At 42.2% G+C, this 12639-nt stretch overlaps 1 pseudogene; it reads right to left on the bottom strand.

Annotated features, from left to right (window-relative positions):
• Nucleotides 1-8825: 8825 nt before the first annotated feature.
• On the bottom strand, nucleotides 8826-9143 carry LOC114615672 (annotated as a pseudogene).
• Nucleotides 9144-12639: the final 3496 nt, after the last annotated feature.

Here is a 12639-nt window from a genome sequence, read left to right as displayed (position 1 = left end):
ATGGCTATTCCATGCATCCACTCACAGCACTGTGGTCATCTGGACAAGCTACAAAAGGTCAAGCCAGTCAAAAGTCCAACACGGTTGGGGAGAGATCTGGGGGCCCCATCTCAGTTGCCAGTTGATGGTTGCTGAAGAGAGAACATGGCATAGAAGTTAATGGTTGCTGGGGCAGAGGTTGGAGAGAGACAAGCATTACCTTCAGTGGTGTAGTCCATGCTCCTCTAAGTAGCCCAATGACACTCATTAGTTCACCACGAAAAACCACCAGTCACATTGTTGATACCAACAGGAAGTATCCATTACCATGTCTTCAGGCTTCCATCGAGCAAGTACAGAGCCAGTCCTGGCCTCTTGACTTCAGACTTCCCAAGCAAGGACATCAACCTGACCCTTTATTTCCTGTATTCTGATGCTTCCCATTTGAGGCCTTGCCAGAGAACTGTAGGACCTTGGAAGGCAGCCTGGTTCCTGGTTGAGCACAGGCTAGAAACCACCAGAGACACCAGGAATGGAAGGCGCTTAGCCACACCCTCAAACTCTAGGCTCCTGACAGAAGGCCACAGCCCTCCATAGATTTGTGTCTTTCAGTCACTTAGCCTCAAGACAGATCTCCATATTAATGAGATACCTAAAAGCCAGAAGGGCATAGCCAATTAAACATTCTTCCCACAGACCTCTTCCCTGCAAAAGGTATTTAATCTCAGGCCTACCCTGAGATACTGGGGTACAGTTTCTCATCTACTTTCTGCCATGACAATAAACATCTTAAGACCATGGACTATGTCTTTTCATCGGGAAATGCCGTGGGGAACAATGGAAAAGGTCTTTGCCTACAGAGCCACGGTCTAATCTCCCACAGAGGACCTCTCTGTGTTCCCAGACACAGCAACCACCAACCCAAGCCAATCATCCCAATGGGGCACAGCTGGAACGTCTCTCCTCCCTCCCCTTCAGCTGAGGACCAATCCAGTCTGTGACCCCCACTTTGCTCTCAGCTCTTCCGCGGCTCCCAGCAGTGCCTGGGTGCCCAAGAACCTGAGAATCTGCCAGTCCCTGGTCGCCTTTTGGTCTGGGGACACCCCACCCCCAGCCAGCTCCAGCTAACCCCAGGACCTCAGACTGCCCTCCCCACCTCCAGAGCAGGACCCTGCGGCTTCCCGTATCCCAAAGCCCGCCTGCACTGGGGTGGGAAAAGTACAGTCAAACTTCCCACGCCTCTGTCCTCTATCTCCCCAAGTGGCCCTAGCCTCATGTCAGGGCAGATGCCGGACCGTTAACCCAACAGAGAACTGCCTTTGAAATGCAAACCAACTTTTCCAGATACAATGCCATGGGCTCTAATAACCCAAGAACCAGGTTCCAAGCAACTAGACAAGGTCAATGCCACAGAGACCACTCAAACTCTTCAAACTTGTTACAATTCTTTAAATTTTCCCATCTTAGACTTGGGGCATGGGAACATATATCTTTTATAACCTCAAGGTGAATGATAGGCAAAAGGTAACAAAATCATCACCATGAGCCTCTTCATATTCTGTGTTGGAGTTCTGGACTCATAACAAGGCTCGGGGGCATGAGCAGAGTGAATTTTTTAAAAAGTTTCATTCTAAGACTGTGATGGGTAATACTGATCATCAGCTTGACAGGGTATAGAATCACCTAGGAGACAGGATTCTGGGCTGTCTGAGATGAAGTAGCTTGACCGGGTTAGATGATGTGGGAATATCTACCCTATATTGTTGGCACTATCCCAGAGGCTAGAGTCTCTGGGATAAAAAAGAAAGTGAGCAGAGATTTGGTTTCTTGAGTCCCCCCTCTGCTTTGTGGGAGGTCTCTCTGTGTGTTTCCTCATACCTAATAGAAGCTTTCTTAGAAGGTAAGGAAGCAAGCAAGCTGAGCACGTTGTTCATGATACTCTGCATCCCGAAGGCAGATGATCAGCTGAAGCATATAGTTCAGTGGCCACGCCTTCCCACCATGACAGACTTCCCCTGGAACTGTGAGCTAAAAATAAGGTTTTTCTTTATCTAAGTTGTTTTTATCTGATGTTTTGTCACAGCAAGACAAATAACTAAAGCAATTGTCCCTCCTGGGACTCCTGGTGCTGCAGATCTCTCCTTTCTACACCAGGAAGAGCATCAGAGGCTTGGCAAAGCATTTCTAAAGGAGCTGTGATGGTCAAATATTGTACATACTTGCTCTCAGTTTACAAATGGCAAAGCTGAGGCTGAATATATGAAGCTTTTTGTCCCATCATCTGGTTGAAAAATCACCAAAAAGAAAATAAAAAACTGAGTAAAACAAGCCAATGATAGCCATAAGAGAATTCTCAGGCTACAGAGATGACACTGAGGCATGAGGGAAAACGCTTGCTACACAAGCCTAGGGATATGCATCTGGATCCCCAGAACCTACATAAAGCTGGATATCGTTGAATATATCTATAATCCCAACAGCTCTACAGAGAGATAGGAGATGGAGACAGGACATTCCCTAGAAACTCACAGGCTAAGTAGCCTGACATTTCCAACAGTGAACAAGAAACTCTGTCTCAAACAAGGTGGAAGGTGAGGACTAACAGTTGAGGACATTCTCTGACTTCCACTCACCTACCATGACACACGGGTTCCTGAACTCACACACACAAATATGCACACACATACATATACACTTATATCACATACACATGGAATTTTTAAAATTCTTACTAGCAGCTGACTTCATGTATGAAAATAGATGCCAGCTCTACTGAGTGGAGTTCTGTTGTGCACAAATTTTTTTGTGACTCTATTCTATCTTCCTTAAGTCATGTGTTGTCATTATTGCCTTTCTTTGGCCTTTGCCTTGGGCCATGGAACCACTTGAGGAAAAGTTCTGACTTTGCTTCAATATCCTATCAAAAATTATTAAGAACATTGCATATTAAAAATCGTTGGATAAGCATAAATAAGATATTGCCCTGTTCTCAAAGAGTTTACAAATTAATTTCAGCAGGTGAATGATAGAAAGCATGAAACAAACCAAATTTCTCAAAACTGCAGCAATAAAGGTAGAAATAGTGGCGTGTTCAAGGTCATATGAAAACATAAGAGTCAACCAAACAGGCATCTTGCTGAAAAGTTTGAACTTTGTTTTTAAAGACTTTTTTTTAGCTATTTCCTAAGAATTGAAACATTCCCTTCTAAAGAGAGGCTCCTTAGCAATCAGGAGTCAAATGAAACTCACAAGTCTTAGGAAGTTCCTCAAATTTATAAAAATTCATTAGTTCCTTCCCCAGGATTATGTAAGTAGTAATAATTTTTGAGAAGACTCCCAATGACACACCTGTGGGTAACCCTTTATGGAGCTCCATGGATACAGCTTTCATGAGTCATCATGCGTGCTAAGGTAAGAATCTCAGTAATGCAGTCACCTTTGAGTAACTTATGCTCCTAGTAGTCACCCCAATAAACTCACTGATTGACTGAGCTAGATCTAGATGGAACTGTTTCTTTGGCCTGTTCTATGGTGACTATCAGGGGTAAGTAAGTGTTCATATCTCCCTGGGAAAGGTCACATATAAGAGGGGTAAAAAAATGTCAGAGGATGCTTATAGCTGAAGGCAAAGCCTACATCATACACCCAGTCAGGTTCTCAGAACTTCCAACCATTGACTTAGCCTCAAAGGTCAAGCTCAAGTCAAGAATCAAAGGATCCTAAGCTAAAGAGGGAGTCTAGAGTCAGTATGATCACAATGAAGTGGCTTCATCTTAAATACATTGGGGTTTCTGAGTAATTATTTACAATCTGGGGTGTAATGCTATCTTAGTTACTTTCTATTGCTGTGAAGAAACACCACAACCAAGACAATGCCCATAAAAGAAAGCATTTAATTGTGATCTTGCTTGCATTTTCAGAGGTTGAGTCCATTATGGCATGAAGCATGGTGGAAAGCATGGTGCTTGAGCAGTCTCTGAGAGCTATATCCTGATCTGTAAGCCAAGAGAGAGAGAGAAAGAGAGACAGACAGACAGACAGACAGACAGACAGACAGAGACAAAGTGAGACACAAAGAGACAGAGAGACAGAGAGACAGGGAGACAGAGATAGACACAAACTCAGGCAGACAGACAGGCAGACAGACAGACAGACAGACAGATAGACAGACTTGGCCTGGCATAGGTTTTTGATAGCTCAAAGCCCACACCCAGTGACATACTTCCTCTGATAGGATCATACCTCCTGATCCTTCTAATCTTTTCAAAGAGTTCCACTCCCTGGTGATTAAGCATACAAATAATGAGCTTATAGGATAACTCTTATTCAAACCACCACAGATACTGCCCTAATTAGGTCTCTGTTACAATGCTAAAACACCAGGACCAAAAACAATCTGGCAAGGAAATGATTTAACTTATAGTTCATCCCTGAGAGAAGTCAGGGCAGGAACTCAAATAAGACAGGAACTTGGAGGCAGGAAATGATGCGGAAGCCATGGTGGACCACTGTGTACTGTGCTTTCCATGGTGTGCTGAGCCTGCGCTCTTATAACACTCAGAACCACCAGCCCAATGATGATACCATTCACAGAGAACTGAGCTCTCCCACATCAAGAAAATGCACCACATGCTTGTCCACAGGCCAATCTTTTAATTTCTCAATTGAGGTTCCTCTTCTGAAACTATTCTAGTTTTTATCAAGTTGATGTAAAACTAGCCTGCACAAATACAGACAGCAAGGGATGCACAAATACCAACAGGAAAGAACAAGATGCTGGGAAGAGGGTCTGAAGAGAGTACTAAAGATGGAGCATATGTTTTCCAGCATCAAGTCCTGTCAGTCTGTGCTTCTCTGAAAGTCAAATTCCAAATCTTCACCCCAGTTAACTCTATAAATTCTCATGTGTGCTAAACTGAACTGAAGGTGCAGTGGTCAGACCTAAATCAAGATGGTTGTTTTTTTTTTTTAAGAAGTGATGGTGGCTATTACAGTTTTAAGCATGGGCAATAGGGAGGCATAGAGGGAGAAAGGGGGAAGTATGGGGGAGGAGGAGGAGAAGGACTGACTTAGGAAAAAGACAGTATGGGGGGATGAGCTGGCTCAAGGAGTAAGAGTTTGTTGAAAACCTGACAACCAGAGGTCGATCCCCAGGACCCATACAGTGAAAGGAGAGAGATGATTCCTGCAAGTTACCACTCACCTCCACAAGTGGGTCACAGTACACTACCCAAAATGAATAAATAAGTATATATCTTACAATTTTTTAAATAAAGAAAAGGACAATTGTAAACACTCAGGTGTGGGCCTTGGCCTCTCAAGAATAATGTGTTTAAGTATGAAAACAATTTTTGACGGGTCAGGGCAAGTCATTACTCCAGCAGTGTAGGGTTATTCTTTTTAATATTTAATTTTATTTTATGAACATTGGTGTTTTGCCTTTCATTTATATGTGTGTGGTGGTGTCAGATCTCCTTGAATGGAAGTTACAACCCTTGAGAGCTGCCAGGTGGATGCTGGGAACTGAATCCAGATCCTCTGGAAGAGCAGCCAGTGCTCCTAACTGCTGAGTCATAAATAGCCCAGGATTACTCTTATTAAGAGTCATACACCCAAGCAGAACCAGAAAGGCACACTCATTTCTGGCTCTAGAACATGAAAGATTGTGTGTGTGTGTGTGTGTGTGTGTGTGTGTGTGTGCTATATAGTAAAAAGAAAATAAACTCTAGTTATTTGCTAAGTACTTTATCTCCAGTCTCAGAAATATAACAATTAGCTAAGACATAGAATCAGCAGAGGTGTCCACCAATGTGTGAATGTGTAAATGATAAGAAGTTGGCTAATACACTATGGGGCATCCCTTAGTCATAAAGAAAAGTGAAATCCTATCATCTGTAGCCAAATGAACAGAACTACAAGTTAGCAAGCTAAGCAAAACAAGCTGGACAAGTCCACCTGATCTCTCTATGTGAAAACTTTGCATTAAAACAATGACAAAACAAAAGTTCAGGTCATTGATGAATTGGAAAGACACAGGAAGAGTTTGGGGAGACGGGCAGGTAGACATGTAGATGGACATGCTTGGTGCATGCTTGGAAGTGTCACCGTGAGTCACTTAACTTTTATAATCCATATGCTAACAATAACAATTATAAACAAAAATATAAGATGGGAACAGCAAGATGGCTCAGCCAGAGAAGGTGCTTGATGCCAAGACTGACAACCAGAGACTCACACGACAGACGAGACAACTGACCCTGACCATTGGTGTCCTCTGCTCTCCACACTCATGCCTTGTACACATATACCCACTCACATGCATGCACATGTGCACACACAAGAGCACAATCAAATAAATGTAACTGTAAGATGTATATTTAATATATACACAAACACACACTAAAATTTAAATATATATGTAAAATAACACACACACACACACACACACACTGGTTTAAACCAAAGAGTTTAATGTAGTTTACATTTATTTTACTGTATTTCATAGGAACTGATTTAAGGGATAATTTTACTCAGTTGTAGAAAAAAAAAACTATTTTTAAGTACACACGTCCAAAACTCCCAGCCCCGGAGCCAACAGGCCATTGTTTTATAGCACGCACATGTCTTAGCAGAAGTCCCCATGGACAGCTTTCCCCTTTCCCTACTTTGAATTAGCCCTTGGGCACTTTCAAACTTCAAATCAGAAGTTTCCTTTTAGTAAAGGTCAGCCCTGGAAAATCTCTCCTTACCCCACAAAACAAGCTCCCTTTCGGGATTCCTGAACTGAAGCTAATTTCCTGAATTTATGAAACGCCCGTCCTCATTACTGCTCCAAATCGTCTAACTGAGGGAAGGCCCCTTTTCTGAGGCCTAAGCGCTCCCAGTTGGAGCCCATCAGAATTGTGTGAGAAGCATGCCAGGAGAGTTACTGCTCCATGTTCCAGGACATTTGTATTCCTGCCAGCTGAGGTGTGGGGGGGGCTTCACCAATACCATCCCCTCTCTCACCTGTATTTACTTATTCCCAGGACATAGCAGGGGCCAACAGCCATAAGTGATCTGCTGGGCACCCAGAAGCAAGAGGCTTGGGGGCAACAAGCTAAGAGCTTACAAATGGCTAATCTCTCATTGCTGAAAGGGTCCCACTTCCGTCAGGGCTCCCTCTGCCCTCATGGGTGTATCAGCACAGCCGCAGCCATCTGTGTATAAAAGAGCAACACACTTCTTCACAATACTTCCATAATCACGGGACTGTTGTGATCTCGTTCCAGCGATACAACAAACACTGTGCTGAAAAACTCAAAGGCCCCCGAGGGCGATCTTAAACAACTTATCCCGGGCCAATGAGATGGGTCATTGGGTAGAGGCGCTTTCTGCCAAGCCTGAGGATCTGAGTTTGATTCCTGGGATCTATGTGATAATAAAGAGAGAACCAGCTCCTTGGGGTCTTCTCTACCTTCCATATTCACACAGTGGTGTGCAGGTACTCACAGTAAATACATGTAACAAAGAATTTAAATGATAGAAATACATTCAAGACCATAGATCTAAAAAGGGGAGAATATGAATCTAGACTTTTCTGGTCTCGAGGACCCTGACGCCCCACACACACACATCAAGGTTCTTTCTTACAAGTGAGGAAGTGAGCATTTCTAGCCAAGACTTGAGAGCAGGTGTGTAGCTACATTAAAGTACAGCTCTTTTTTTAGTTTATCCTTGTTTTATGTGTATGAGTATTTTACCTGTGTGTGTGCATGCATGTATGTATGTATGTATGTATGTATGTGCACTACATGCATAAAATGTCTGTGGTGGCCATCAGATCCCCCTGGAACTGAACTTACAGGTGATTATAAATGCTAGGATCCAAACCTGGGCCCTCTGAAAGCAGAGCAAGGGCTCTTAACCTCTGAGTTATCTCTCCACACAGTCATCTGAGTCAGTGTAACCATATGACACCTCTTTCTGGATACCTAAACACGTTTAAACCAAAATGTGGTGTTTTCACAGCATTAATTTGCTATTCTGTTTTTTCCCTGAGACAGGGTGATCCTGTGTAGCCCTGGCTATCCTGGAGCTCACTCTGTAGACCAGGCTGGCCTCAAACTCAGAGAGTTTGCTTCTGCCTCCCAAGTGCTGGGGTTAAAGGCATGCGCCACCTAGTTATTCAAATTATTTTAATACTTTTCTATCAGATACATTTAATACATTTCCTATCAATACTCAAGTTCAGAGTCTATGACAGGTATTTAAGCCATTCATTTTTAAACAGGGACCTATTATCCAAGGCTGTCTTGAGTTCTGAGCCACTAGGCTGCAATAGACTGTGGTGGGCATGAAGCAGGCACAATTTCCTTTCATTGATCCCAAAGCACACACTTTCAAGAAGCAGTTCTTCACTGCAGTGAGTCAGAGCCAGAACCTGGAGGTAGGAACTGAAGCAGAGATTTAAAAGGAGTGCTGCTTCCTGTCTTATTCTTCAAAGCTAGTTCTCCCTGCCTTCCTATAGAACCCAGGACCACCTTCCCACAGGTGGCACTGCCCACAGTGTGATATTCAGCTCTCCCATACTAGTCATTAATTTAATAATAATAAAAATATTGCTCCGCAGACTGCCCACAAGCCAGTTTGATAGAAGCAATTCCTCTGCTGAGGTTCTCTCTTCCCAGGAGACTTTAGTTTATGCCAAGTTGACAAAACCTAACCAATACAATTGATTCCTTGTAAACTTGACACACAAACACATCACTATTAAACCATAAGCGCCTGTCTTAGAATTGCATTCCTATGAAGGGACACCATGACCAAGTCAACTCTTTTTTTTTTTTTTTTTGAAACCAGAACATTTATTTTACGACTGATTGAAATCCTCAAGATGAACTGGATGCTGCAACAACTGCCCTCTTGGGTTTAGGTGTCGTCCCTTCACGGAATCCATGTCTGAATCTGCGATAGACAATCTTTAGGTGCCTCATCCGACCAGTCCCGGTAGTGTTTCGTCTCTTAGCCTTGGCACTCCAGTTATACTTTCTCTTGCGCTTGGCAGGGTAGCCGCATTTGCCACAAGTCTACTTCTAAAGGTGGTAGGCCTTGGAGCCACAGCGGCGGCACAGCGTGTGCGTCTTATTGCGACGTTTTCCGAAGGATGACGTTCCTTTCGTCATCTTGCTTCTACGGGCGAGGCCAAAGAGCGACCAAGTCAACTCTTACAAAGGGAATCATTTAGTTGGAGCTGGCTTACAGTTTCAGAGGTTTAGTTCATAATCATCATGGTGGGAAGCATGACGGCATCCAGGCAGACATGGTGCTGGAGGAGCTGAGCCAAGACTTTCATATCTTGATCCAAAGGTACTTGGAATAGGAAAGTGTCTTCTGCAGGCAGCCAGGAGGAGGGGCTAGATCACATCAACCATATATATGCTCTACAGTGATGCATTTCCTCTAACAAGGCCACACCTCCAAATAGTGCCACTTTCCATGGGCTAAGCATATTCAAGCCACCATACCTCCTTCCTTGTTTATCCCCATGATCTCACACTAACATCATAAGATAAAACACGGCATAAGTCCTACTTTTTAAAGCATTCAAACAATTTTAAAGTTCTAAGTCTCTTTAACACATCTAAAAGTCTCATAATTGTGGAGTCCTATAGAATAACCAAGAATAACCAGGGCACAGTGATAATCAAAGCAAAACCAATATCTAACTGTAAAAAATTTGGTGTCTACCATCTGAAACTCATTCATGATCTGGGCTCCAACAGGCTTGAAAAGAGCCACTTAGCCACATTTACCATCCAACACACACACACACACACACACACACACACACACACACCATGAATCTTGCCCCATAGACCCAGGATGGTTCCATTCTGCATCTGCCACCAACCTGGTGGTCATCTCATGGTCCTGTTGTAGTCAGCATGTTAGGGTCTCCACTGAAACAGAGACTACACCTTCACTAGTGGCCTCTTGGTCTCTCTTCAAGGACTCTTATCCTGCCACAAGGGGATAAGTCTCAGTTTCTCTCCATGACTCAACTAAAACTGATACTTCACCTTCACTAATGGTCTCTTACAGTGTTACGTCTTATCAACTATCCATGATCCCTTCAATTATGTAGACTTTCATGCCAACAAAACCAGTTCCACATAGTAGATTCTTTTAAAAGTTTAGCTGCCAACTTGAGATGCAGCATTACCCCACTTTGAACCACAGCTTCTGTGTGCTAACCCCAAAGAAATACTTTCCAGGTGACTTTTTATCAATAATGCTAGTCTTATATTAATCACAGATGATTATGTCCAACTAACCAACATCAATTATCCCAGTAAAGCAAAGGTTTCACTTATACATTATTAATCTAAAATATCATATAAACATCCCTGATAGTCTTTGCATCCCTCTGAAATTTCATAAGGAGATATTAATTAGGATAGAACATTCTATGGAGTGTTTCTCATAGCTCTCATCCCAACAAAGGGAAATCTGAGATGGCTTCACAGAGAGAGATGGCACCAACTTTGTTCTGATTGAAGTGTAGTAGTTATGTGGAAAAGAAGAAGAAACACACACACTCACACATGTGTGTGTTTATTTAGTGTGCTGGGTAGAAGCTACATGACATTTATTGACCTCTTCATGCCTGTCACTAAGTTATTCATCAAATAATCTTTTTTTATTTCGTATCTTATTTATTTTCAGATATCATTTCCTTTCCCCATTTCCCTTCCCTAGAACCCCCATCCCATCCCCCCTCCTCCTTTTTGCTTTTATACCATTTGAATTACATGCAAGTATTCAGATCAGTTCTAGGATAAGGAACTAGCAATACAATAAATGCAAATAGTCAAGGAACAAGCAAGACAATAAACACAAATAGTCAAAGAACAAGCAAGGCAATAAACAAAATTCCGTGAACACTCCCATGATCACTTTTTCTAAGTGCTTATCAGGATGAGCAAAATATCTGAGCCAACTTCCCTGTTCTAGCCCAAAGTTACTTTCATGTCTGAAGCCTACTTCCTTGTGCTACCCTAATATTTAGATTCCTGCCTGAAATCACTTCTTTGCTCCAGCTTAAGATTTAGATTCCTGCCTGAAATTACTTCTTTGTTCTAGCCTAATGTCAGATTCCTGCCTGAAGCCTACTTCCTTGTCCTTGGCCAATGCCAGATTCCTACCAAGCAGCCCATTTCCTTGTCCCTTGGCCCATGTCAGATTCTTGCTAAGCAGCCCCAAAGGCTCTATGCCTCTCTCCCTTTTTTATTTCATAAACAAGAATGAGCCTGTCTTAGGACATTCTGACAAGAATGCCTTCCTTACCCATCATGGAATATGCATTATCCAAAGCAAAGCACTTCTGTCTTAGGTTGGTAAGGCTCTGTGCAGAAGCTTACCCGACCTTGGCTTGCCAGCCTGTTAATTTAATAATTCTGTCTGGGAGTCCATTTTCAGGTTCAAGCTATGTACTTTGGCTACCAACATGTTGATGTTGTTAAAGACAAGCTTTAACATGATGGGCAGGAATAAAAGTATTTCCAGAACAAGAAGGGTTAGCATGATCAAGCTATATAGGTCATTCTTGAAGCTTGACCAAAATAGAAATACTGACCTCAAGCCATGGGTAATTTTATCAGCAGTATCTACCACATCAATCCTCAGCAGAAGAGCATTCTTAAAATTCATAAGCTCACTATGTAAAGTTAAAACATCCAGAGAGGTGTTAGAATTATGCCAAATACACTGCATGTGTCTTTAAACTTTTTTCTAATTATAGTGACTACCACTGTAAATTTTAGAGCTAAGATGAATTCAATGGTATTTGATATGACACTTGAGATGGCTCTTTACCCTTAAATTCTGAACCTCCTTCCAATAACTTGAACAGGATAAAGAACATCAATCCATTCTTCCAAATGACTATCTAAATCCTCTTATATATTCAACACATTAGTAACATTTATTGCTAAATGATTAACAAAAGTAGCTGTCTTAACTTCTTGTGTCAAAGCAATTGCAGAAGCAGTGGTGCTAGTGATTATTGTAATTAAAGCTGTTATACCAGCAATAATCAAGCCCACTACCCTTTTGCTTCTGCTTAAAGCCTGACTCATTTCTTCCAGTACTTGCAAGCTATTTTTAGAATACCAAGGTTCTGTGATACTCAGGGAACTAAGACAAAAGCTGGTAGATAGACCTCCGTAACTGACAAGCCAGATTTCAAAACACAAACACAATTAGAAGGTGTACAATCAAATGCAACTTACATTAAATACTGTAGAGGAAGCAAAAGCAATTTTAACTTGACAATTAAAAGAGCCTTAACACATGTGCTAACACCTGTTTGAAATCCAGATCCTGCCCCAACTTTATCTCTTGCTAGCATAACATCATAGAGAACTGCAGTTATCTTCCATGTAAGTCTTTCAAAATGTCCAGAACTAGACTTCCAAATGAAGACTATTATTTCCAATATTGAATTGGTTTCTAGACCAGTCCATGATTGAGTATGAATAACTGGTCACATTTAAGAACAGTAGAAGAGTCATTATAACTTCTCTTTTTGATTCTCTGTTCCACAAGGTCTAAAAACTTGAGGCAAGGCAGCTTGTCCCATCACGGGTATAGGTAAGCAATGGTGGGTCAGGAACATAT

The sequence above is a fragment of the Grammomys surdaster genome, unplaced genomic scaffold (assembly GCF_004785775.1).
Source record: "Grammomys surdaster isolate TR1022 unplaced genomic scaffold, NIH_TR_1.0 130, whole genome shotgun sequence".
In the NCBI taxonomy this organism is placed as follows: Eukaryota; Metazoa; Chordata; class Mammalia; order Rodentia; family Muridae; genus Grammomys; species Grammomys surdaster.
This window is presented reverse-complemented; position numbering and strand designations above follow the sequence as displayed.